The sequence below is a fragment of the Microcebus murinus genome, chromosome 20, assembly GCF_040939455.1.
Source record: "Microcebus murinus isolate Inina chromosome 20, M.murinus_Inina_mat1.0, whole genome shotgun sequence".
Classification (NCBI taxonomy): Eukaryota; Metazoa; Chordata; class Mammalia; order Primates; family Cheirogaleidae; genus Microcebus; species Microcebus murinus.
The window spans coordinates 18663831-18690615 of NC_134123.1; the positions used below are offsets into that span (position 1 = coordinate 18663831).

Below are 26785 nucleotides of genomic sequence, written 5' to 3' on the forward strand. Positions count from 1 at the left end.
AATACAATGGGAAGGATCTATCATAGTGGAGGCCAAAACAAAAACAGAAGGAAAATATTTTTTAAATTTGTAATTTAGTGTGTTTCTTATTCTAAATAAATATTCACTACTGTACCTGGCTTTACATTTTTAATTGTATATCTTTTTCCTTAAAGTGGGCCTCCAAAATCGTATGAATCTCAAGGCCCTCAAAACTTACAGCTGGGTTTGGGCAATGAAATGTGAGTGGGTGAGGTGTCTGTGACCTCTGGTAGCAGCTTTTAGGGACTGCAAACAGTTGTACCCTGCTCCATCCCTGCCATGGCAGCCTCACCATTCCAGACTGGGGGGCGGGGGTGGTGGTGGTGGTGGTAATGAATGGCCAATAAACACAGGAACAGATGCTCAACTTCACTTCCAACAAAAGAAATGCAAATTGAGATATCAGTTTCATCTACCAGATTGATGAAAATGATATCCCACGCTGGCCAGAGAATGGGCAAAAAGTCCATTTCCCACACTTAGCATGAGGGTAGAGACTGGCACAGTATGTACAGAGTGATCTTTCAGTCCTTGTCAAAACTGTAGACATGCAGATATTTCGACCCAGAAATGCTACAGATATGTCCCATAAGAATAACTGCACAAATCATGCTCACTGCTGCACTGTGTCATATTAAAAAGTGTCCATGCTGGGCACACATATGCAGTCCCAGCTACTCGGGAAGCTGAAGCAGGAGGATCACTTGAGCCCAGGAGTTCAAACTTAGCCTGGGCGACATAGCTAGGCCCTGTCTCAGAACAAAACAAAAAGTGTCCAGCAGGCGAGCCATGGTTAAATAAACTCCAGTGCATGTATACACAGTAAGGAGCGTGAGGCGGAGGATGGGTGGGATTACATGTACTGGCAGAAAAAGACATCTGGGGGATACTTAGAGAAAGAATAGAAAGCAGAATGTTAGGCATAAAGTGACCCTATTTTTGGTGAAGCACAAAAAATGTAAACCATATTTGTGTTTACAAATACACTTACAAGTATTGAAGAATTTCAACAGTAAAAAAAAAAATCAATCCTCTATGGATTAGGATTGGGTGGGGAGCAGGGGAATCAGGGAGACTTTCTCTTTCTTTATTTAAAACACTCATAATGGTCCTGGCGCGGTGGCTCACGCTTGTAACCCTAGCACTCTGGGAGGCCGAGGCGGGCAGATTGCTCGAGGTCGGGAGTTCGAAACCAGCCTGAGCGAGACCCCATCTCTACCAAAAATTGAAAGAAATTAATTAACCAACTAAAAATATATATACAAAAAATTAGCCGGGCATGGTGGTTCATGCCTGTAGTTGGCATGAACTTGGGAGGCTGAGGCAGGAGGATCGCTGAGCCCAGGAGATTGAGGTTGCTGTGAGCCAGGATGATGCCATGGCACTCACTCTAGCCTGGGCAACAAAGTGAGACTCTGTCTCAAAAAAAAATAATAATAATAAAATAAATAAATAAAACACTAATAACGTTTGAGTATATAATATGTATACTTATATATGTATATATTTATAATATATGCATATATGTATACACTGATATATATCATATGCATGTGTAACTATATCACGTGTATATATTATAAATTCAGGAAGAATCTAAAATTTTTAAAATTATTTTTAATTTTTTATAAGACAGTCTTACTTATCACCCAGGCTGGAGTACAGTGACATGATCATAGCTCACTGCAGCCTCAAACTCCCGGGCTCAAGTGATCCTCCCATCTCAGCCTCCCAAAGTGCTGGCATTATAAGATTACTCACAGGTGTGAGGTGCCGCGCCCGCCTATTAAAATATTAATAGTGGATCCATCTATATGGCAGGAATAGGGATAGGTTTGTTTTTATTTAGGCTTCCTTTATTTTCCACAATTTCTACAAAGAGTGTATGTATTTTTTTTGAGATAGCCTAAGTCATAGAAGGGTGAAAATTAGTGCTATATATGAACACTTTTAAAACATCCAGGTTTATTATAAATTAAATGCTAGTGATCTCTAAAAACCAATCCTTATTTGTTTTGAAACTATTCATGAATATTTTAAAGTGAAATTAAAAACTTTAATGGAAAGTGAAAGCCACTCTGCTAGTCTATGTTGGTCCCATTTCTTTATCAGAAGAGTTCATCATCTCCAAAGTCTCCCTGATAGTATGCAAGCCTGTTTCCTGGCCACCACTGCACTCTGAAGTTGAGGGGGTGGCACATAGTAAAAAGGCCAGCCTCACTCTCACTAACGAGATGGTAAGGACCCTCAGGAAGAAACAGTGTCTCTAAAATCTCCAAAAATATCTTCAAAGATTAGACAAAATTCTAATCTTCCTTGATCATCAGTTTATCAAAGGATCTACTGAAGCTCAATTTAAAATACATATACAACTAGCAGAAAACTTGGTTCCTTAAAAAAAATAAAAATAAAAATAAAATAAAATAAAATAAAATACATATACAAGCAAAATTAATGGCATTTTAAAAAGTTGTTTTTTTTTTTTGAGACAGAGTCTCACTTTGTTGCCCAGGCTAGAGTAAGTACCATGGCGTCAGCCTGGCTCACAGCAACCTCAAACTCCTGGGCTCAAGTGATCCTCCTGCCTCAGCCTCCCAAGTAGCTGGGACTACAGGTATGTGCCACCATGCCCGGCTAATTTTTTCTATATATATTAGTTGGCTGATTAATTTCTTTCTATTTTATAGTAGAGACGGGTCTTGCTCTTGCTCAGGCTGGTTTCGAACTCCTGACCTCGAGCTATCTGCCCGCCTCGGCCTCCCAGAGTGCTAGGATTACAGGCGTGAGCCACCACGCCCGGCCTAAAAAAGTTTTTTTAAATTCTAAACTACATGAGAAGCCTCAAAAACCACCAGATACACCAGGCATAGTAGCACACACCTACAGCCCCAGCTACTCGGGAGGTTGAGGCTGGTAGACTGCTTGAACACAGGAGTTTGAGGCCAGCCTGGGCAATACAGCAAGACCCCATCTCTAAAAAAATTAAAAACAAAAACACCAGTTGCTAAATGCCTGACTACCCATTTGAAGGTGTCTGCGACAACATGAATGTGGGGGATCCTATGTTATGTCAGCCCATAGGCCTCCCAGCAGCGCACAAGACAGGAGCTGAAGTCCCCTATAAACAAACCACACTCCCACACAAGCTCATGTGGCACCAGAACCCCCTTCTGAAAACGTATCTAGGATCACGTTTCGTTGTCATGAAACGCGACATGCCTCACAAAGATAAATAACTTAATCAAAACCGAGCTTGTAAAATGAATTTCAATTTTTCAATAAATAAAAACTTCTAAAAATAGTATGCAGGCAACACAATTATAGCCTGGGGGAATTCTTTTTTCAGTCCAGATTTAATCTTGTCAGTAGCTTGGGAAGTCAGAAACAACTTATCCTCACTTTTTTTCCCCATCGAAAAATGCAATTGGTGACATCACCTAGAAATATGTGAGAATCGCTTCTGAGAATACACCGGGGGGAGGAAAGAAGGTAAGTGCTGGGGCTGGGGAAGAAGACAGACAAAAGGGTAAGTCAGAAATGTGACCATCTGCTGCTCTGAGTGCTACTGTTTGGGATCCAGTCTTAATCGCCAACACAAACACCATAGACTCTAACATCGAACTGTTTTTCTTTCTTTTTTCTTTTTTTTTTTTTTTTATTTAGTGGGGACAGAGTCTCGCTTTGTTGCCCGGGCTAGAGTGCCATGGCGTCAGCCTAGCTCACAGCAACCTCAAACTCCTGGGCTCAAGCAATCCTACTGTCTCAGCCTCCCGAGTAGCTGGGACTACAGGCATGCGCCACCATGCCTGGCTAATTTTTTCTATATATTTTTAGTTGGCCAATTCATTTCTTTCTATTTTTAGTAGAGACGGGGTCTCCCTCTTGCTCAGGCTGGTTTCGAACTCATGACCTTGAGCTATCCACCCTGCTCAGCCTCCCAGAGTGCTAGGATTACAGGCCTTAGCCACCGCACCCGGCTCTTCTTTGATTCTTAATTGGACATCTGCTTGAGAAATCATTGGCTAACGGTGATAATTTTATTTGTAGTGATGCTGACCCATTGCTTTAAATGTACTCCGTATTCACTTGACTCCCAAATCAAATACTTTACATAGTATTACTAGTATTACTAGTTACGCCTGGAGGGAAACTAGTTTGGGAAACACAAAAAGCACATGCTGGTCAACACGCAGCTTTGTCTGATCTCGTGCAAGGTACAGAGCAAAAATACAGAAAGGTCACCTACCCAGCAGGGCGGCAACTAGTGAAGACCCCGTTAACCTAGTGAAGCCCTGCGAAGCTGAGTGGCGACCACACACACAGAGCAGCGTCCAAGGTGCCTTCACAACCAGACGGAGTGGCGTTCCCGTCAGCTCCAGCACGCTCAGAACTCAAATGCCTCTCTTCCTGCCAATACTGAAAGAACACCTGAAAGCCGAGACATGGCTCATATGGAGCCATGAAGACCTAAACGACGAGTTGTTTAAATGCTGCTGCTGCTAGAAGCCCTTGGGATACACAGAACGGAGAAGCCAGAGAGGGCAGTAGGGGGAACGGCAGCCGCCCGGTTTAGAAGCCAGCTCCATCCATACCACCTAACAGGGCAGGTATGACAGGATCCTGCAGCTAGAGCTACAGAAGAGGCACGAGGCCTCCCCACACCCCCCACCCCCATCCTTCCAAGTCTTGAGACCAGGGGTTTTAAGCGGCTTTGTATATATGCCTGTTTGTTAAATGACAGATCACCTTAAAACATAAGCTCCTGACCCAGAAGCCATGTTATATGGTCTGCAAAGCGCCAGGCACCCCAGGGTAGCAATGGCTTGCATTTAGGGAGCATTACCTATAAGGGTGCCGTCAGGCTCGGCGCTAGGCACAAGTCTGTGCATTATCTCTGCTCTTCACACCCACCCAGGAAGCAGGGAGCACTGCCACTGGGTGGCCCAGAACATTTATCAAAGGCCCAAAGCTAGTTCCTCCCCACGCCTCACTATCCTACATGAGACACCTAACATGCACTTTACCCCGAGTCTTCCAACACCTTTGACCATGGAAAAATCATCCCTATATGATTTCTCTTCGAGGAACACAGCATGAAACCGGGTAGCCAGTGCTGAGGGTCTCTGACTAAGCGCTCAGCGTAATTACTCATTCTCAAAAGGGATCTAGCTACAGTAACATCTTGATTTTTCTAATAAAAATAATCTATGATTTCCTCCCTCTCAAGGGAAAGAAATGCCCTCCCATGAGGAAGATAAGTTTAAAATATTACCCTTGAGACAATAAAGCAATCAGCAAATATTTTTTGGTTCCAAAACAAAGGCGCTCACTGCAGGTGTAAATTATTTAACCTGCAACCAATGTCTTTACCTGTGATCTTTGGTTTCATTGTTTTTCTCCAGCTAAATAAACAGTGCCCAAGCTAGGATTTCAGGGCTGCAAAGAATTAAAAAGAAAACAAACAAAACTACCTGCTCTGGAAGGGCAGAGAGCCCTCCAGTAGCTAAAGCCACCTAGGCTGGCAGAAAGGACTAATTAGTCAGCGGCAATTAGTTGAGCAAAGAAGCCAAGAGGCAAAGGCAGGTAAGTTCTTTACTGTTGAGAAGAAAGGGACAGGCTGCCAAGGGCACACGGTGGCCAGAAGAAAACAAAGGAGGGTGGGCAGGCCAGGAGAGCCTCAGAGGGCCACTAGGTATGTGCCCACGGGACACCCACTGGCAGCCCACCAGCCTGGGCCAATCACGCTTGGAGCCGTGCTTGCCCCAGACCCCTGAAGGCCCTGTTTCCACTGAGGACAGAAAGGTTCAGGCTGGTAATGCCCCAGGAAGCTCGGTTTGGTCTGAATGTGGCCTGTGTCACCAAGGCCTACTCAATCTGACACATGTTTCGTGCCGGGTTCTATTGTGCAAATAATTTTCTTATTTTGGAATCCTAAAGCCACAAATAAGTTGAACTCTGGAGATTGCATTGAATTTCAATTTTTTTTTTTTTTGCAAGACTCTCATCTTTAACATACATTTTTATACTTACGGCATAAGTGTGCTCTAACACACATTAAACCCACAGGTTACTTTGTCAGCTACAGCTGGCCACAGTATATCACAGTCTCAGACAAATTAAAACAGGCTTATTTTTGGATATGCAACTACTTTGAGCACACAGTGTTATCGAATAAAGTGCAAAACATGTTTTTTGTTTTTAAAAGAAAATCTAGAAAACCTTAGTACGTGGTTGATGATATAATTGCACATGATTTCAGAGAACCACAGGACGGTCAGCATCTTTCTTGCCAAAAGAATGCCCACAGAATTTTACTGTAAATGCCGCCCTGCCCAAAAAGCCGAATTTTCGGGCCATTTAAAGTCGTAATGGAGCAAAAACAATGCACACGTAGAGGACACAGGAAACAGGCTGCCTGCAAACCATGCATATCTGAAGATGTTTAACCATGCTGCTGGCATAGGACCTTCTTTTCCCCCCTCCTTTCTCATGGTCCTAGCTTCACGGATGAAGCTGAAAGCCCAGGAAGAGGCGTCACATCCCCACATGCTTCTAAAGCAAAACTTCCTCCCTTTCCTTCCTTTTCCTGCTTTAGTTCCTGGGCACCTCCCTAACCTAACAACTCTGAAAGCCACCTTAACCGAATGGGAACCAAAGCACTGCTCTTCTCATTGGATAAGAAACCAGCAGGCCAGGAGCAGCTTTTTGCAAAAGATTGGCTTGGGCCAAAACCATGAACTGCATATCCTAAGAGGCCAGGAGGAATCCCACAGGGTCTGCACCATCCAGGTGAGGGAGGGTTCCCAGACTGGTTCCTATTGGAGGCTGAAGCAGCGAGCTAAGGTTTAGCAGCAGGGGAAGAGGGGAGTCTCCTAAGTGCCCAAACCCATGACCCCGGGGCCTCTGTCCTTACCCCACAGATGCAGGGACTAGAGCCTTCAGTGTGCTGTCTGTAAATAGTGTCCCCAGCTCCAGAGACGATGAGCACAGCGGCCCCTAGAATGTGAGACACAGTGGCCCTCCTAAAAAGAGTCACCATCTGCTGAGCCCTTCTACTGTGTGTCTAATACAGTGCTGGGCATTTCTATAAACATTCTCTCCCTTAATTATCTCCCTTATTTATGTATTTTTTTTTTTTTTGAGACAGAGTCTCGCTTTGTCGCCCAGGCTAGAGTGAGTGCCGTGGTGTCAGCCTAGCTCACAGCAACCTCAAACTCCTGGGCTCGAGCAATCCTGCTGCCTCAGCCTCCTGCTGCCTCAGCCTCCCGAGTAGCTGGGACCACAGGCATGCGCCACCATGCCCGACTAATTTTTTCTATATATTAGTTGGCCAATTAATTTCTTTCTATATTTTAGTAGAGACGGGGGTCTCGCTCTTGCTCAGGCTAGTTTCGAACTCCTGACCTTGAGCGATCTGCCCGCCCCGGCCTCCCAGAGTGCTAGGATTACAGGTGTGAGCCATCGTGCCCGGCCTTATATCCCTTATTAATCTTCATTCTATCCTATTAGGAACATGGTTGGGTGGTGGGTTTTTAATTGAGATATAATTCACATACCATAAAATTCATCCTTTAAAGTGTATAATTCAGTGGCTTTTAGTATATTCAAAGTTGTGCAACCATCACTATTATGCAATTCCAGAACATTCTCATCACCCCAAGAGGAGCATGGATTTTAATCCCCATCTTACTGATAAGGAAAATGAGGCGAAGGTGTTAAGCAACCCACCCAAGATCACAAAATCCTCATCAACAGCAGAGCTGGTTTTCAAACCCAGGCCACAGAACCCTGCAGCACTGGGCACTGGTGATCACCCTCCATCTGCCCTCGACTTCCTTTTGTGTCCTGCGTCCCCCGAATGGCAGGTGCACTCAGGGCTTTGCCTCTGCTGCTTTCTCACCAGACACACACTTAGCCAACAGATTCCCTCTAGTCTGAACTTCTATCCAAGCCCCAGGCCACAACAGCTCCCCCAAATTGAGCATCTCTACCTAACGTTCCCCAAGCACTCATAAATGTGAGTGCAACAATCCCCTTCCCTGACTCAGCAAAAGGCATCCCCAGCCATGAACAAAGCCACTTAGCAAGCAGAGTCTTTAAAGAGCTGGGGCTCTGGAGTCCCACAGAACTGAGGTTTGACCTCAGCTCTGCCATTTATTAGCTCTGTAACCCTAGGCACATTAACTTCTCTGCACCTCTATTTATAAATTGTAAAATTGATCTTTTCTTTTTATTCACCCATAAAATGAATTAAGGAACAATGACCTTATAGGGGCGCTGTGAGGATTAAATGTAAAATACTTCACACCATGCCCATAATATTCCATTGCATGTATATACCATATTTTGTTTATTCATTCATCCACCAATGGACACTTGGGTTGCTTCTACCTTGTGGCTATTATGAATAATGCTGCTATGAACATTGGTGTACAAATACCTGTTCAAGATCCTGCTTTCAATTCTTTTGAGTATATACCCAGAGGTGGAATAGCTAGATCACATGGTAATTCTATTTTTAGTTCTTAGGAATGAAAAATCTATCACAAGAAAAAAGAGATCAAAGTATAAAAATCAAAGTGGCCGGGCGCAGTGGCTCACACCTGTAATCCTAGCACTCTGGGAGGCCAAGGCGGGCGGATTGCTTGAGGTCAGGAGTTCAAAACCAGCCTGAGCAAGAGCGAGACCCCATCTCTACTATAAATAGAAATTAATTGGCCAACTAACATATACAGAAAAAATTAGCCGGGCATGGTGGTGCATGCCTGTAGTCCCAGCTACTCGGGAGGCTGAGGAGGATTGCTTGAGCCCAGGAGTTTGAGGTTGCTGTGAGCTAGGCTGACACCACGGCACACACTCCAGCCTGGGCAACAAAGCAAGACTCTGTCTCAAAAATAAATAAATAAATAAAAGTAATTAAGTATTATAAAAACCCTTAAATCTTAAATTTGAATTGAAAATATTATTAATAATAAGAACGTACTTTTTCTTTTTTAAAAATAGACGTATCCACTGAAAAGGTCTAGAAAAAATGAACATCCCTAGTGCCCAGACTGAAGTCTCTAAATATGGTTCCTACTAAAAAGAACAAGGGTTTTTAGTGAAGTGGCTAATTCAGGTCTGAGGCAAGACATCCACAGGATAAATAATATTCCCCACTAAAAGGATCAAGAGTTTCTTGGTGAAATGGTTAATTCTCTTCTTCTACAGGAAATTGATATATACATAAAATGATATCCAAATCTTAGTCTAAATATTACCCATTTTTCACTTAAAGGAACCAGGACTCATTGGAGAATTCCAGGGCTGGGTTAGGAGAGTCCCAAGACAAGCCTGGAACACCTTGTGCTCAGAGAATGAAGGGAAATGTCTAAAGGATGTTAGAGCCACATTAAGGAACTCCCATTGGCCAAATCTGGGACAATTTGAGCATCAAAGTAAATAATGATAGTTAAGTATTAAAATCTATGAATAAAATCCAAACCCATGAGTTCATAAAAACATAAATAAAGAAGGAAGAAGAGAAACTCTTCCTCACAGTCAAAAAGCCAACTAAGAAATATAGAAGAAATAGTGGATTTATAAAATCGCCATTTGGCAACCATCATAATACTTGATTAAGACAAGAATGGACATTAAAACAATTGAATGAAAGTTTGAGAAGTTAAAAGATATTTACATAGTCTAAGAGTACTTCTCCACACACAAAAAAAATACTTACTAAATACATAGGAAAAAATAGTAACTCACAGCGGAGAAGCCTGGCAGACATACTTTATAACCAAGTTAGAATCTCCAGTAATTGAAACAAATGTACATCATTTGGCTCTGATACAATGATGGAAAGGAAAGCATAGTCACTTCTGGGGCATTCTTGGCAATAATACCACAAAATAACCAGAATCAAAACAGGAGACATCAGACAAACCCAAATTGAGGGACATTTTACAAAATAACTGGCCTGTTTTCTTCCAAACTGTCAATGGCAAGAAAGACAAAGACTGAAGAACCATTCCAGACTCAAGGAGATTAGAGAGAAATGACAACTAAATGCAACACATGATCCAAGATTTTCTTTTACTAAAAAGAAAAGTTTTGAGATAAGGAGGGGAAAATGAATAAGGTCTATAGATTGGCTAATAGTATTGAATCAATACTGAATATTGATAATCTGAATAACATTGAATCATGTTAATTGCCTGATTTTGATCATTATACTGTGGTATGTAAGAAAGTGGTTTTGTCTTTAGGACACTGAAGTTTTTAGGGATAAAAAAGCATCAAGTCTGCAATATGCTTCAAAAGACTTAAAATATTATATAAATATGCACATGCATATATAAACATATACACAGGAACAGAGGAATGGGGGAGAGAGAGAATAAAGCTAGTGCGGTAAAAAGTTAACATTTGGAGAATTTAGGTGAAAGCATATATTATTTTGAACTACTCTTGCAACCTTTAAGTCTGAAATTATAATATTGCAAAGTCAAGTCTTTTTATTTATTTATTTTTTGAGACAGAGTCTCACTTTGTTGCCCAGGCTAGAGTGAGTGCCGTGGCGTCAGCCTAGCTCACAGCAACCTCAAACTCCTGGGCTCAAGCAATCCTGCTGCCTCAGCCTCCCAAGTGGCTGGGACTACAGGCATGTGCCATCATGCCCAGCTAATTTTTTCTATATATATATATATATTAGTTGGCCAATTAATTTCTTTCTATTTATAGTAGAGATGGGGTCTCACTCTTGCTCAGGCTGGTTTCGAATTCCTGACCTCGAGCAATCTGCCCGCCTCGGCCTCCCAGAGTGCTAGGATTACAGGCGTAAGCTACTGTGCCCGGCCTGTTTTCTTCTTTTAACTTGCTGATATTTTCTGATTTTTCTCCTTAAAATAAAATAAATTGGTATTACTTGTGTGATGTAAGAAGTAATTTAAAAAGTAGCAGATAAAAAGATAACTGCAAGCTCCTCTGGGAGGTCTTTCCTGATCCCTCCACAGTCAGCCTCTCCCTCTGCAGGCTTCCAGCTGCCTCCTCAAAGCACATGTGCAGCCCTAGTCAGCTCTTCCCTCTCCTGCTAACCCTGCTGAATGCAAAAGTGCCCCCAAGGGAGCCTGTTCCCGGTTTCTACCAGCTGACTGCCCGGTGGGGCCTGTCTCGGGAATCATGTCTAGCTGGTTCCTGCTCTATCGCCCCTGGCCAGATACTCAGCAAAATCGCCAATGACTGACCACCAACTGGGAATGAACAGGCATCTAACAAGCAACCATTAAACCACATCCACAGGTAACTGGACACTATCCGAAGGGTAATAATTCATGTTCCGTGTCAGCCTAGCATACAGGCTCAGGTGAAGAGCCACTTAAGCTTCCAGAAGTTATTTGGGAGAAAAAACATACAAAGGTAGCTTATCACCTATAATATCTGTGGATAACAGACTTGAGATTGTTAATTTATAAGATGATAAAATTATCAAACATCAAAATTATCCCAACATCAGCTAGATCGGTACCACAGGTGGCCTCTCCCAGCACAAATTTACAGTTAAAACATTCAGCTATAGGAATATAGAAAAGGGGAGAACAGATTTGATAAAAGTAGCCACATGAGAACAGACTTGGTAATTTTAGGTGACATCAGTCACACTAAAGCTAAACGCTTGTCAGTGAGGGATGAAGTAAAAGACTCTTCATTTTTGGTTGGGGGTTAAGCTGAGTGGCCACAAATCTTTTCTAGAGTGCTGTGTTTTCAAATCCACAGGCAGAAGTCTGTTCATTAATATGAAAGGTATTAAGTCCAAACCTTATTAAAATGGATCCTTTTATATGATTCCTTGCACTTGCCAGGAATACCCCAGAGTGATATTTAAAACATGTCCTTACTACAAAAACAAAACAAACAAAAAACCAAAACATCACAGCACTGTGAGTCAGTCATCTCTAGTCTAAGCAAACCAGGGCCCAAGCAGCCTGTAAGCCAACAGCCTATTTGGCTAACAGACAATAAAAGCTGACAATAAAAACAAATTAGAAACCTTCCAAATATCACAATTTTGGAATTCCAGTTCCAGTTAATGTAGTAGGTACAATCCAGCCTGTCTCTCCCACTGAATGCTACTGTCAAATCTGTAAACAGTGCAAGAAGCAGCTATTCCAGGACTCTGAAAAATAAACAGGAGTAGGCAGATGGGGGAAAGGACCAGAATTCAAAGCACCACTGAATCAACAGTCAGGTTCCTATTTTTCCTCCAGTATTCTCCAGCTCAGATTCATAGGCAGCCTCAACCCCAGAAAAGGGAACCAACTGCAGACAGAGAGATTCCAGGACAAGCCCTCTAGTTCTGGCTGGGGAGTGGGCAAGGGGATTCCTAACACTCATAGATATTGGGGACAATCCTGGTTTTTATTTTTAGTTATATTTTTATTTTCTTCCTTCGTTCTCCCTTATATTCCAGACCCCAGGCAATCCTGAAGCGGCAGAGGAGGATGCAGCTGCAGACTGAAGATGCCCCAAACTCTGAGGGAGCAGATTCAGAGGAACTAGAGTTCCAAGAGGACAAGTGAACCCCCTTCCCATTGCTTTTTTTCCCTGTCTTCCTATCATGTGGCCTAGGACATGGACAAAGTTATGACAAGTGTACAACAGAGTAACTAAAGCGCCAGCATTTAGGAAATAGATGGCCGGGTGCGGTGGCTCACGCCTGTAATCCTAGCACTCTGGGAGGCCGAGGCGGGCGGATTGCTCAAGGTCAGGAGTTCGAAACCAGCCTGAGCAAGAGCGAGACCCCATCTCTACTAAAAATAGAAAGAAATTAACTGGCCAACTAATATATATATAGAAAAAATTAGCCGGGCATGGTGGCGCATGCCTGTAGTCCCAGCTACTCGGGAGGCTGAAGCAGGAGGATGGCTTGAGCCCAGGAGTGTGAGGTTGCTGTGAGCTAGGCTGACGCCACGGCACTCACTCTAGCCTGGGCAACAAAGTGAGACCCTGTCTCAAAAAAAAAAAAGGAAATAGAACTAAAAGGAGGAGTTTTAACTATTAGAAAGTAACAAGCAGTTAGCAAAAAGAGAAAGCAAACCCATAAAGTTCCATAAATACTCGTTATAAACCAAAAAAATCAAACCCATAAAGTTTACAAACTCCTGGGCTCACCACCAGCTGTACATAAGTGGATCTCAACTATGGGACAGGTCACCACCCAGACTGGCCACTGGGTGGCATGCATGAAGGAACGATCCAAAGAGCACTGCAAAGGCTTTGAAATCGAACTGACACTGAATCTTCAACCCACAGAATGCTGGTCAGAACTTGCCATCTGAATCCAACCAGGCTGACTGCCTTCTAAAAGAAAACAAAAATCAGCATTCTTCATAGGATTTAAACAAGACTAGAGTCTCATAACATAACAATCAAATGTCCGTGATATAATTCAAAATTATTTGACACAAAAAGAACAAGGAAAATCTCAGTTGACATGGAAAAAGACAATTAGCAGATGCCAATGCCAAGATGACACAGTTGTTGGGATTATCAGATAATAAATCTAAATCAGCTATAATAAAATAATCCAAGGATACACATTCTTAAAACAAATGGAAAGACAGAAAGTCTCCATAAAGAAATGGAAGATATGGAACACATGGGAGAAAATCTTTACAATCTGAGAATACTTCTTCAATATGACATCAGAAGCGTAATCCATAAGAAAAAAAGTTGACAAACTGAATTTCACTGGTGTTAACCTCAGTGAAATAAAAACCTACGTTCACACAAAAATTGTATATGAATGTTTACAGGCGCTCCACTCATAATTACCCAAAACTGCAAACAACTCAAATGTCCTTCAACAAGTGAACGAGTAAAGAAATGGTGGAAAGTATCTACAACGGAAAACTATTCAGCAATAAAAAAGGAATGAACTGTTGATAAAATACAACATGAATGAATCTCCAGTGCATTATACTGAATGAAAGATAGTCTCACAAGTACATACTATATGATTCTATTTTTATGACATTCTAGAAAACACAAAACTATAGTGATGAGAAACAGATGAGTAGTAGCCAAGAATTGGATGCAACTACAAAGAAAAAGAAGAGGAAGTTTTGCAGGTTGATGAAACTGTTCTGTATCCTAATTATGGTAGTGGCTACACAAATGTGTATATGTATTAAAACTCAGAGAACTGTACACCAAAAAAAGTCAATTTACTATCTACTAATTTAAAAAACGCAGCACATGGAGACCACCAACATCCTTGGCATGTGCCCAAACCTCTGTAACTCAAACATTTGCCAGTTTTATGCTCTCAGAAAGAAAATATTGTGCATTCCCTTATTAGGTTTTTTGTTTAATTAAAAACCATATGACAAATTCTGAATTAGCTTTAGTTATTTCTTCCAGATTCAAAACTGAGAATAAAGCCTTCAATTTTGCCAGTCACTCATGAAACAAAACAAAATATAATGTGAAGCATGAATTTGAAAATGGCAACCAAAACAAAAGACAGAATCCAGCAGACAAGACCAACCAGAGCGAGGATGAAGCATAACGTTCAGACATTGGCTATATACTTACAATTTGTACAACTTTTCTGTATGTGCACTGTTCTTCCATAAAAAGTTCTTAAAAGCAATAATGTAAACTTATAATTCCAAAAATCATTCTATGTCATATCCAAAAGCAAGTTATAGAACAGCATGTGTAATATCCCATTTTTACAAGTATGCACACACGGGAAAAAAAGTCTAGAACGATACTGACCCAAATGTTAACAGAAGTCCTCTCTAGCTGATGAGAACACAAGTATTTTTACTTTTTATTTCATTTTTCTACAGTAGTCTGATTTTTTTTAAAAAATGGACATAAATACGTTTACAATCAGAAAATATGTTTTTTTCCCATTTTGGAAGATAGTATTCAAGTTAAAAATCAGATGTTTATATTACAAATGTAAGTACGACTTGACTGTAAGCTCCTTGACACAAGGGAGGTTGGTAAGTACCAGATTCCCAAAAGACACTTCCAGATGTGTGGCTGCAGAATGAGGAGTAGGAAATAGGGAAGACTTCTCAGAGAGGAGTGGTAACTTCAGGAGTCTCCAAATAAAGAGAGGGATTAGGAATCAGGCAAGTGGCAAAGGTGGCTGGATGGAAGGCGGCCTGTGAATGCAGGTGAAGAGGCAGAGGGCTCGTGAGCTGGAACAGTGGGCTTAGGGGAGGCAGACAATTTGGAAGAGGTGTGAAGGAAAAGGGCAGAGCTTGTGATGGAGACAGTAACAGTGGTTTCATAGGGAAAGGTCAGTTGCTCATCCATCCCTTCTAGATCTAACTGCTCTATCTCTCTCCCCTCGCTTGCTCTCCCTCCCTCTCATCCCCAAGGGAAGTGACTCCTTACTTACGCTGTTCCTCGCACACGGGGCCATGCTCAGGACCCTGCGTGCACAAGGGGATGGACACCTGACCCAAGGGCACCAGCCCACAGGCTGGCCAGGCACCTCAACTTGGCCTAGCTGAGAAAGCTCCACCCAAGCAGACAGTCAGATGCTCTCTGGAATTCAACCACAGCCAGCAAGTTAGCAGTACCGAGAGCAGACAGATCTGTGATGAACATTTCAAATGTATAATCTATCAGCATGTATTTATAATATACATATTTCAGAAAACATAATGCCTGCAACTTTGCTAAGCATTTTTTTTTTTTTATCATTCTTCAACCCTGAAGAGTTGCTTTTTGGGGTTATGCTATTATTTACACAAGTTACCTAAGTGTACACATTGCAGATTCTGAATGTTGTACTATACTTTTGTGCAACTACTTAACAGTGAAATGTGGTTTGTTCCATTGGGCCTCTTAATATGACATTCCTTAAAGCAAGAGATTGTGTTTCCCACTGCAAACAAGCTAGGCAGCAATGTTTTTTAACATACTCCTTGCAGTCTATTTACTTTAAAATATATTTAATAGTATCTTCCTCAGCCAGTTTTCTCTTCTTGGCAGCAACCAAACAGAGGATTTGCATTTTATTGAGAACACCACCTTCCTTTTCAATGGTTTACAACTTCCCCTGAGGTTCTTAACCGGTCTCTCATGGGATTCTTTCTTTCTTTTTATTTATTTATTTATTTTTGAGACAGAGTCTCACTCTGTAGCCCAGGCTAGAGCAACCTCAAAATCCTGGGCTCAAGAAATCCTCCTGAGTAGCTGGGACTACAGGCATGCGCCACCATGCCCGGCTAATATTTTCTATGTATTTTTAGTTGGTCAATTAATTTCTTTCTATTTTTAGTAGAGACAGGATCTTGCTCTTGCTCAGGCTGGTCTCAAACTCCTGACCTAGAGCGATCCTCCCGCCTTGGCCTCCCAGAGTGCTAGGATTACAGGCGTGAGCCACTGCGCCTGGCCGCTCATGGGATTCTTTCAGGTCAGTGGTGGCCGGGCCTTTGCGACCTAAGACAGACAAAATGCCATATGCAGCCCTCCACAGTGGGGCCAATGCCCCTGCACCCCACCAGCCAGTTTTTATCCCCAAAGCAGTCAGTGCTCGTAAGCCCCTGCACGCCCGATGGACCTATCCCCTTCCATAAGCTGGCAGGACACTAAGCCCTTGGCTGGCCTCAGGCTAGAGTGGGGCCAACACGGACCTGGGCAGAACCAAGTCCTCTCTCAGGGGTGATCAGGTGACGGTCTGGTCTGTGAAGGGAGGACATGGGCCCTTGGGAGCCACAGACTGTCCTGCACCAGGCAGACTGAGAGAAAAGCTGAGTCCCTTTGGGTGAAGCACTGACTCGAGTCAAACCTCCAAGATTCATGAGGCCCAGCTGCTTGGCCCTCCCAGGGTTCCCTCAAAGGCCCGGATTACCAGCGGGTCCTGCAGTGAACCCAAGACAACCCATGTATCTGCTCCTGGCAACGCACACCAACACTGCAGGGGTGGGCACGGCCCCAGAACAGCCCAGCCAGTCACAGAGGCCCCTCCATGCCACAGCCAGACAGGAACAAGTGGCGTGGAAACTCTAATGACTCTCTGCATCGACCTCCACTACCCATCACACAACATCGACCGCTTGACAGATATTCCGATAACTGGGTTCTGAGCACAACCGAGAGTTTTTCATTTCAACAAAAGCTCTTGTTGAAATGAGTCAGCAGGTTACCTGTTTATTTGTATTTAGTCAGTCATTTGGTACAGAATACATCACCTACACACCTCACAGAGGACCATACAAAATGCTGAAAGGCACTGCATAGTCTTCATGCAAAACAATTCTGTTTAAAATAGTATATCTGGAAAATGTTTAAAGTTTACATTTTTGCTTTATTTAGTCTTACTTTAAAATACACTCTCCTATCTAGCTTAGTATCACAGTTAAGCCATGTATCTAAAGTTAGTTTCCTTGCTGGACATGGTGGCATGAGCCTATAGTCCCAGCTACTTGGGAGGCTGCGGTGGGAGGATTACTTGAGGCTGGGAGTTTGAGGCTATAGTGCACTATGATTGAGCGTGTGGAAAAAAATTAATTTCCTGATTAAATAATTAAGACATAAGCTGCTCCATATAGCACCTTTACGCCAATAAGAAACAGACCCCGGTCTGGGTGGGAACTTAGCTTGGCAAGGGGAGAGCAAATTAAAAATGGCACCTCCTCTGGGCTGATGAATTGGGAACAGGCAACCGCTCCTCCCAGTGGACACTGTCCAGTGCCAGGGCATAGGGCTTGGCAAGCAGAGCACACAAGCTGGATATCAGCTTCCCTCGCTCTCTCAGCTTGGCGGTCCCTGGGCTGCTGTTGGTCTGGGCCCCCGAGGTCCCAGACCAAGAGCTGAAGCTTTTCCAAAGCTTCTAGTGAAGGTGAGGCACGGGCACGAGCAGTCCCTCTCCAGCTACCCTCCCAAGTCAGCGCCGAGCGGCACACCACCGGTGACACCCTCACCACCGCCTCCAATGTCACGCACCGCAGGACCATGCGAACGGCCATGGAGAATTATCCACCTGTTTCCCCAGCTTCAGCTCTAAGCCGATTTTCTAAGAGAAATATAGACAAGTTTGCTGGCAAGTTATCCTGATCTCATTTTACTGCTATAGGAATTAAGGAACTAAAAGGCAGAATTATATCCAACACCAGGGTTTTGTTACAGTCCAAACCTTAGGGCTCCTAAGCATGCTGCCTGCCCCAGTACGTTCGCTTGGCCCGGGCTGGTTAAATACCTGCCCTTTAAATAGATCACAACGATCTAGGTCGCTATGGTAGCACAGGAAAAAAAAAGAAAGAAAAAAAAGAAAAAGAAGAAGAAAAATTAATTAATAAAAAAATAAATAAATAGATCGCAAAGAGTTTGTCATAGTCTTTTCTAAACTACTATCCTAAGAAAATGCCTAAGGCTCTTCACAATTCATCTGTCTCCCCCCAGAATCATATGATGGATAAGAAAAATGATCAAAATTCACAGAACTGTCCCACATCTGGCTTCAAGGAAAGGATCAAACCTCCGCCCCTGCAGCAGCAGCAAAGCACAGGGAAAGAATGGGAGACCGAGGCTCAAGTTCCAGGGCCACCAACCAACCAGGTAGCCCAGGCAAGTCACAGCTTCTCTAAGGGTCAGATTCCTCACCCATTAACAAGGAAGGGGCATGCGTGGATGGCCACAGATCCCTTTGAGTATAAAACTCTTGAATTGCTGACTGTTTTGGGCCACTGTGAAGCTCCATTATTGATTTATCCCATGCATTCACCTTCAACATGAATGAGTTGTTTTTCTTTTCTTCCTGGATTTGGGACTTGTTCCAAAATCACCATCAAGCTGAACTTGGATGAGCTGGCAAGTGCTTACCAAGCAGCTAAGGGGTCACTGTGAGCACTGAACAGAAGAAAACAGGGTCTCTGCCATGCAGATGCTTATAAAGTTATTACAATAGAACATAAGTATTCCTCATTATTCAAATCTATTCGGAAAGCCGGTGTCCAGAGAGTGAGGGGCATATGTAATGTTAGCTAGTTTATAATGAAGCTTCATCACAGGACATCACAGGACATTAATCAGAGCAAAGAAAAACCAATGAGGCCAGGCATGGTAGAGCCAGCAGGAAGAGCGGTGGGGACAGGAGGGAGAGGAAGGGACACAGGGCACTGCCTCGCCCAGCTCACTCCCTAACAGGATGTCTCCAGGCTTGTTACTAGGAGGTAACAAGGAGCTTCCAGCCAGGCTGAGGCTGGCAGATTTTCATGGAGAGAATCTGAGTAGGAAAGTGACTGGACCAGAACCTGGCTAGATGAGGCAGGGACCCTCAGCGCCTGAACAGTCACAACTAACACTCACCAAGCGCCTTCTTGTGGCCAGGCTCCCTGCTAAGCGCTTTCCATTCAATCCCACAGCAACCCTAAGGCGGCAGGCAACCCTCTCACCTGTACTCTCCTAGCCATTCTGGCCTGACTCCGGCCCTTAAAGGTCAGGCCGAGGCCAAAAGGGCATGGCCCTCAGTGTAGGTAATTGAGGTCTATTTTTGAGAAGAAAAATGATCAGAGAAAAACAACAGGGAAACAGAAGGTGGGGAGCAGGCGGCCATAAAGGATGCTCCTGCAGCACCCCAGGTATGCAGGGATCCCCCCTTCAGGCAGGAGAAACAGAGGAAAGGGAGAGAAAGAAACAAATGAAATCGGGAGGCTCTAACACTTGGCTTGGATAAAAATCCAGCCCACTCAGCCCCCTCCCCCCATCTCAAGGTAAACTGTGAAAGACTTTGACATGGACCAAGATGATTACGGAGTCTCTTCAGTGGAAAACTAGGCCTTGTCAGAACATAACTTTCCGAGTTATCTGATCCTACAGAATTTGTGCCTTTCATTATCGGTGAGCTATTTTATAATTCTGTTAAGTTATACATGACTGACAGAAATGCAAACGATCCTCGTCTATAAATAGGCAAATGAATTCTGTCTGGTAGAGAGACAACTGATTCCCCTTCAAGCCAGAGTTGCATCTACTTGAAATTCATTTCATGGAAGATTATGTATGCGTGTCTGCTCTTTGAATTTTCCTTTGAACAGGTTGTAACATCTTACTGGTTCCCTCATTGATTAATAAAATATTTTATATTTGTATGAGTTACAATTTTATCTTTAAAATATTACCATTTTTGCTGACTTGGTAGTAATATTCTCCAGGGATTAGGGGGTTGAAGCCACAACTAATGGACACAGTGAGCATTGTAGAGGGGAAGGGCATGCCTCTAACCCTTGCCTGGGTGAGGCAAAGACATAATGTCATACCCTCATAATATCCTGAAATAAAAATTTTTTTAAATTAAAAATTACCATTTTTTAAATTAAAAATTACCATTTTTTAAATTAAAAATTACCATTTAATACCCACAAATAATTTAAACTTGAAAAGGGTGCCAACGTCAGGTCAATAATTCTTCCAGGCCCCAACACTGTGAAGTCTGCTGGCAAACAGGAAGATAATCAAGTCTCAATTTTCATGTCTCTACCCCTCCCTGCACCAGGAATATGGTCTCCAGCTTCCTCACGACTTTTCCTGGCTCTGACCTCAGTAATTCTTAAATTTCGTTGCTAATCCAAGGAGACAGAAGAGCTGAGGGGTCGCCCTTCCCCCCTGACTCTGGGAGATGTGACCCATGAATGGTACAAGAACTAGGAGCCAGGGGGCTCTCTGGAGGCTGGCAGACACACCAGGAGCAGTGCCGGCAGAGGGGACAACAGAAGTGGATCAAGTCGTCGTAGGATGGGACGGACGAGTGGTGCTGGAACTATACTCATAATCTGCCTAATGCAGAAACAAAAGCTCACACAAGGGTTCCAAGTGTGGTCTCTGAAGGGAGACTGCATAGCTCCCCACTTACTAGTGAGTTATTCACCCCAATAAGCCTCTGTTTCCTCATCTGTAAAATGGGAACATTTGGTAGTATAAAATATTTAGCAACCTGGCACACAGTGATAATGCACCATAACATTAGTTTTAATATCATCTTTTTGATTGAGAAGTGAGTTTAATGTATTGTAAAATAAAAACAAGAAATATAATAAAACATAAATACTACCTCTTAACTCTCTCCCATGTGTCATTTCCTTTCCATCCAAACTGCCAAAAGACCAGTTGGGCCTTCTTTTCTCACCTGGTCTACTCAAAGTCTCTTACCAGGCCTTGCTGCCCTAATCTCACCCTTCTCAAAGCCATTCCTCACACCTTCTAACCCAGCCACACCCAATAGAAATATACAAGCCACACATTCAACTCAAAAGTTTTCTAATAGCCGTATTTTACAAAGTAAAAAGAAACAGGGGAATTAATTTGAATCGTATGTTTTATTTAACCCAATATATCCCAAATGTTATCATTTCAATATGTAATCGATACAAAAAAGTATTAGATATTGCACATTGTTTTTTCCTAATAAATTTTCAAAATTCAGCATGTATATTATACTTATGCACATCTCGATTTATACCAGCCACCTTTCAAGTGCTCCCTCCCCATCTCTTCCAGAAAATCCAAATTCATGAGCATAACAAACCAGGCCCTCCCCAACATCTAACCAGTGCCCTTCCCTTCCCTGCCTCTGCCTGGTGAACCACAGCTGATTTGCCTCTTCCCACCCCTTCCTGGGCTTGACTCCCAGCACCTGGGATATTCCTCTGCCACAGGACACACACCCTACTCCAGGCACCAGCCATGCAACATCTCATGGCAAGGTGCCCCTTTCCCACAAGGCCATGGGTACTTCCCTGCCAAGCCCACTGTCCCCAGGCCTCTATCAGAGCATTTAATTCAGATCGTCCAAGGGTTCTGTCCACCCCAAAGCCACACACCCCAGACGTCTGTGAACTCCTCGGAGGCATGGATTTTTGTCCTATTTATGTATATGTAAATACACAAATTTAGGCCGGGCGCTGTGGCTCACTGTGGCTCACGCCTGTAATCCTAGCTCTTGGGAGGCCGAGGCGGGCGGATTGCTCAAGGTCAGGAGTTTGAAACCAGCCTGAGCAAGAGCGAGACCCCGTCTCTACTATAAATAGAAAGAAATTAATTGGCCAACTGATATATATATATAAAAAAAATTAGCCGGGCATGGTGGCGCATGCCTGTAGTCCCAGCTACCCGGGAGGCTGAGGCAGAAGGATCACTCGAGCCCAGGAGTTTGAGGTTGCTGTGAGGTAGGCTGACGCCACGGCACTCACTCTAGCCTGGGCAACAAAGCGAGACTCTGTCTCAAAAAAAAAAAAAAAAAAAAAAAAATACACAAATTTAGACATATATAAATAGGACCTTTAGTCTAATTTATATTTCAGTGCCCAGCCGAGGCACTCAAATATATAGAAAGTATGGATCCTTTTTTTTTTTTCCAAAGGGGCGGATAGCTTTGTGCAGTGGCAGTATCGTAGCCAATGAGGTTTATTACTGATCTTGATCAAACTCCCAAGTTATTTAGCCAACTCTTAATCTCAAATTATACACATTTATAGGGTTTGACCTGAAAATGAGTGAGAAAAAAGTAGACAAGCCAAAGAAGCAGTCACCACTGGAAGAGCCATTGTTCCTGGGGGTTTTTTTTTCCCCACTGGCACAAAGATCTTTTAGCCTTAAACTGTTTTTCATAGCTGTGCTGGAATAAACGGGAAACCACAAAAATGAAGGCTTCCTTCCACTAGGACAGTCATCAAATCACAGTGGCAATGAAGAGACCATCCAGAACTATCCACATTTGATTAAACGCTGAACACTTTAAGTGTTTATTAACTCAATTCCCAAATTTAACTAATCATCTGAAATTTTCAGCAACAAAATTCTGGATTACAGGATTTCTTAGAGCCCTCGCTAGCCTTCACTGAAGATCGCTGGCCTCTCCCTTTTTAGGCCCCATGCAACTGCTGCTCTTTTATTTTAATCAGAAAGCTTTATAAAAACAACCACTATGGCCCTCAGCCTCGATCCCAGTGGGGACTTCTTTTTTTTTTTTTTTAACATGTAAAGTGTCTCCTCTAAGGGTTCTCAGAAGATTCTGGCTTGGCAGATATGAGTGACACTCTGTCTGAATATGTTAATCAGAAAGCAGACAAGTTCAATAATAATTACAGAATCCCTGGTTTTCATTTTACACTTTTCTAAGCAAAAGGCTTGGCAAAGCCTCTTATGGTTTCCCCAACTTCTACAAAAATCTGTCTCCTAAGCAAAAGCTTCTGTTTCCTAGTAGCAGTAGATACTCTTTTAAAACTTAAAGTTAAAAAAAGAAAAAGTAATTACAATGGCATTTTACTTCCATACTTTCTCCCCAGTATTTTCCACTTAGAACAGAGTCCAGTAATTTATTTATAAACATGTAATTACTTTTCCCTTATGGATTCCATGTTTTCAAAAACCTTGACCTTTGGGACAGCACCAATCCTGTTAAAAAAAAAAAAAAAAACCTTGACCTTATAAACTATGTTAATAATCTACAATTTTTCTTTTATTAAACATGCATTACACTCAACCGTTTATCTTACTACATGCAAGGTACCGGTTTAGACATTGGGGATTCAGCAGGGAACCTGAACTCAAAGTCTCTGCTCTCATGGAGTTGACATTCCAGCCAGTTGGGAAATGCTATGAAGAATAAAGCAGAGGAGGGGTGGGGGAGCATCCTGTTTTAGATGGGGTGGTCAGGGAAAGTCTCTTTGGAGCAGAAATCCAAAGAACAGAGCCAAGTGGGCATTTTCAGGAAGTGGGTGAGAGATGGTAGAATAAACCCCAAGTGCAAAGACGAAGGCAGGAGTACGTTAATCAAAACAGTAACCAAAACTTCTGATCAACATGCAATAATCAGTACTATAAAATTCCAGTGGAGGCCGGGGGGCGGTGGCTCACGCCTGTAATCCTAGCACTCTGGGAGGCCGAGGCGAGCAGATTGCTCGAGGTCAGGAGTTCGAAACCAGCCTGAGCAAGAGTGAGACCCCGTCTCTACTATAAATAGAAAGAAATTAATTGGCCAACTAATATATATAGAAAAAATTAGCTGGGCATGGTGGCATATGCCTGTAGTCCCAGCTACTTGGGAGGCAGCAGGATTGCTTGAACCTAGAAGTTTGAGGTTGCTGTGAGCTAGGCTGACACCATGGCACTCACTCTAGCCTGGGCAACAAAGCGAGACTCTGTCTCAAAAAAAAAAAAAAAAAATCCAGTGGAAAAGGTAAGAAATTTGCTTCCTTTGGCCTAATGTGGTCTATATTAGACTTTTTAAAATATAATTACTACCCTACCTCTCATTGTGTCAGTCTCCCATTACTACCTTAACAAACTCTAGGAGTCCCAGGGGACCCTGCTCTGAAAACCAGTGATGGACTCCATCATTTTAAGTAAGGACATAAGGCCATGCATGGGGGGCCTCGGGATGAAGACTGAGCCCTCCCTTTAATGGAGAATTATTCACACAAAACCCTCCCCTCTCAAGAAGTGAAACTGCTTAAAAATAAGGGTTTCCAAATACTAAAAAAAAGCAAGATCTTCTTTCCAAGGAGGTCACTTTCTGAATTCTGTACCCTTCAATTCATCTGCCCTGCCCTCGCTCTAGAGCCCTGGACCGCTTCGAACTGAGTTCATAGTTTCAGTTGGCTCTTTGCAGCCACAGGAGACGATGAGGCCACTGCCGGGGCAGGGATGCCTTGCTCTCTACCTCTCCCAGTCTGTCCCTCCTCCTTCCTGGTCCCCCAACCTCCCACCTTGCTCATGAATCCAAATCCCATCTCATCTCACCCTGCTTGCTACTTTTCTTGCACACACAGCCTGTCCACCAGGAATCATCCTGTTTTCCAAACAAAAATATCAGAACACATCATGAGTACATGGGTATTTTGTTATATGAACTGCTGTAATTTCAATGCTTGGCATGTTTCATAATTTAAAGTAAAATCATTTTTTTTTAAAGTTAGGATATACTTATGCATGGTCTGATGAGGCAGCACAAGAAATTACTGGTCTGGGAAATTTGATTATATGTGACCACAGCTACAGGCCTGCTGTATACTCTAGCAAATAACTTTATTTTCCAAAGAAATCTGACATCATCCTACAAAACGATTTGGGGCTACATCCGGGAATAAGAATACAAGAGGTAGTGAGAGCAGCTATGGGATGAAGGTCAAAATGCTGGTATTTCCAGGTTATTTCAATAGATCTGGGAGGACTATTGGGGGGGGGGGAGAAACAACCCTGGCTGCCACATATACCTCAGTCCTTAATGGGGCAGACTACACATGCAGTACGGCTCAGGTATACCCAGCATACTTCCAGGTTGGAAATAGGCCTCTCTCGGACACCCAGGTAGGCAGGCATTCATTCTACTAGGAGAGAAGCATCCTGGACCCGGCAGGACACACACAAGCCCTGTCCTTGCCTCTAAGCATCCTCTGGAAGAGTCTTACCGATTTCTAATTAAGAATAAAGTTCTTTCTGAGCTGTCAAGAAAGAATTTAGCCCTGTGGCCCAGAAGGAACCGTAAGGGCTCACAGAGCTTGCGGTTTCCCAGGCGTCTATACTTGTGGGGAAAGCACACTGCGGACCTGTGATCAACTAGCCCTTCAGGTATATTGTGGGGAAGAACAGTGACCAAGTCTGCATTATTTTTTAATGTTCAGACATGTGATGGTATTGCCCTCCGATGTAGTACATGCACTCCTTGAAATTTAACGAAAAAACAATAATCCAAAAGAAAAATCCAGGCTACACTCATGAGGACGTTTACTGATGCAGTTTTCCTAACAGCAAAAAATTGGGATACCACAGGGTATCTTACATAGCCTTTGAAAGGAAAAATCTCCAAAGTTCTTTTGATTTGAGTCCGTCATACTAAGATGATTTTCTGCATTTTTTTTCCTACTTTTAACATTACATTTTCACTAATAAATGAGGGTAAATTTCTTTCAAATGGAAGAAGTTTTCCACTAGCATTGACACGCTTCCATCACCCAACACCATCCCTTTGCCTGGCTTTGATGTTTCATACAAATTATACAATCACTTTTTCTCCATCTACAAAAAGTCTTGCTAGGAATTTGGGATTGTGTTAAACCTAGAGATCGTATGTGGAGAACTGATATTTTAACTATATTGAGTTTTCTAATCCAGGAACAGATATAACTGCCCACTTTGGTCATCTCTGATTTCTTTCTTCAGTGTTTTGTAGTCGTCAGTGTGCAGATCCTGTACATGTTTTGATTTATATCTAGGCATTTCATTCTTTTCAGAGCTATTGTAACTGATACTGATTTTTATTTCACTTTCCAATGATTTAGTGCTAGGATATAGAAATATGATTGGTTTTTCTGTGTTGATCTCATCCTGCTACCTTGCTAACTCATTATGAGTTCTAGGAGCTTTTTTTAATAGATTCCCATGAGATTATCTACGTAGACAAATCATGCCATCTGAAAATAGGGAGAGTTTTCTTTCTCTCCAATCCTTATGCCCTATTTTTCTTGCCCTGGTTAGAACTTCCAGTACCATGCTAAACATGAGTGGTGAGAGTAGATGTCATTGCCTGTTCCCCACCTTAGGGGGAAAAGCATTCATTCGTTCCCTACTACGTATGATGTTAGCTGTAGATATTTGTTTTTTTTTTTTTTTTTTTTTTTTTTGAGACAGAGTCTCGCTTTGTTGCCCAGGCTAGAGTGAGTGCCGTGGCGTCAGCCTAGCTCACAGCAACCTCAAACTCCTGGGCTCAAGCGATCCTTCTGTCTCAGCCTCCCAAGTAGCTGGGACTACAGGCATGTGC

General features: G+C 42.8%; 1 protein-coding gene and 1 long non-coding RNA gene across 2 annotated transcripts in view; both read right to left on the bottom strand.

Moving 5' to 3' along the window:
• CMTM4 (CKLF like MARVEL transmembrane domain containing 4) overlaps positions 1-26785 on the bottom strand; it is a 52305-nt gene that overhangs the window by 19550 nt on the left and 5970 nt on the right. The window lies entirely within an intron of this gene.
• On the bottom strand, positions 22982-23966 carry LOC142862559 (uncharacterized). The gene is made up of 2 exons (XR_012913637.1): positions 23445-23966; positions 22982-23396 (listed from the first exon to the last, which is right to left on the bottom strand). It is a non-coding gene; the product is annotated as an uncharacterized LOC142862559 (long non-coding RNA).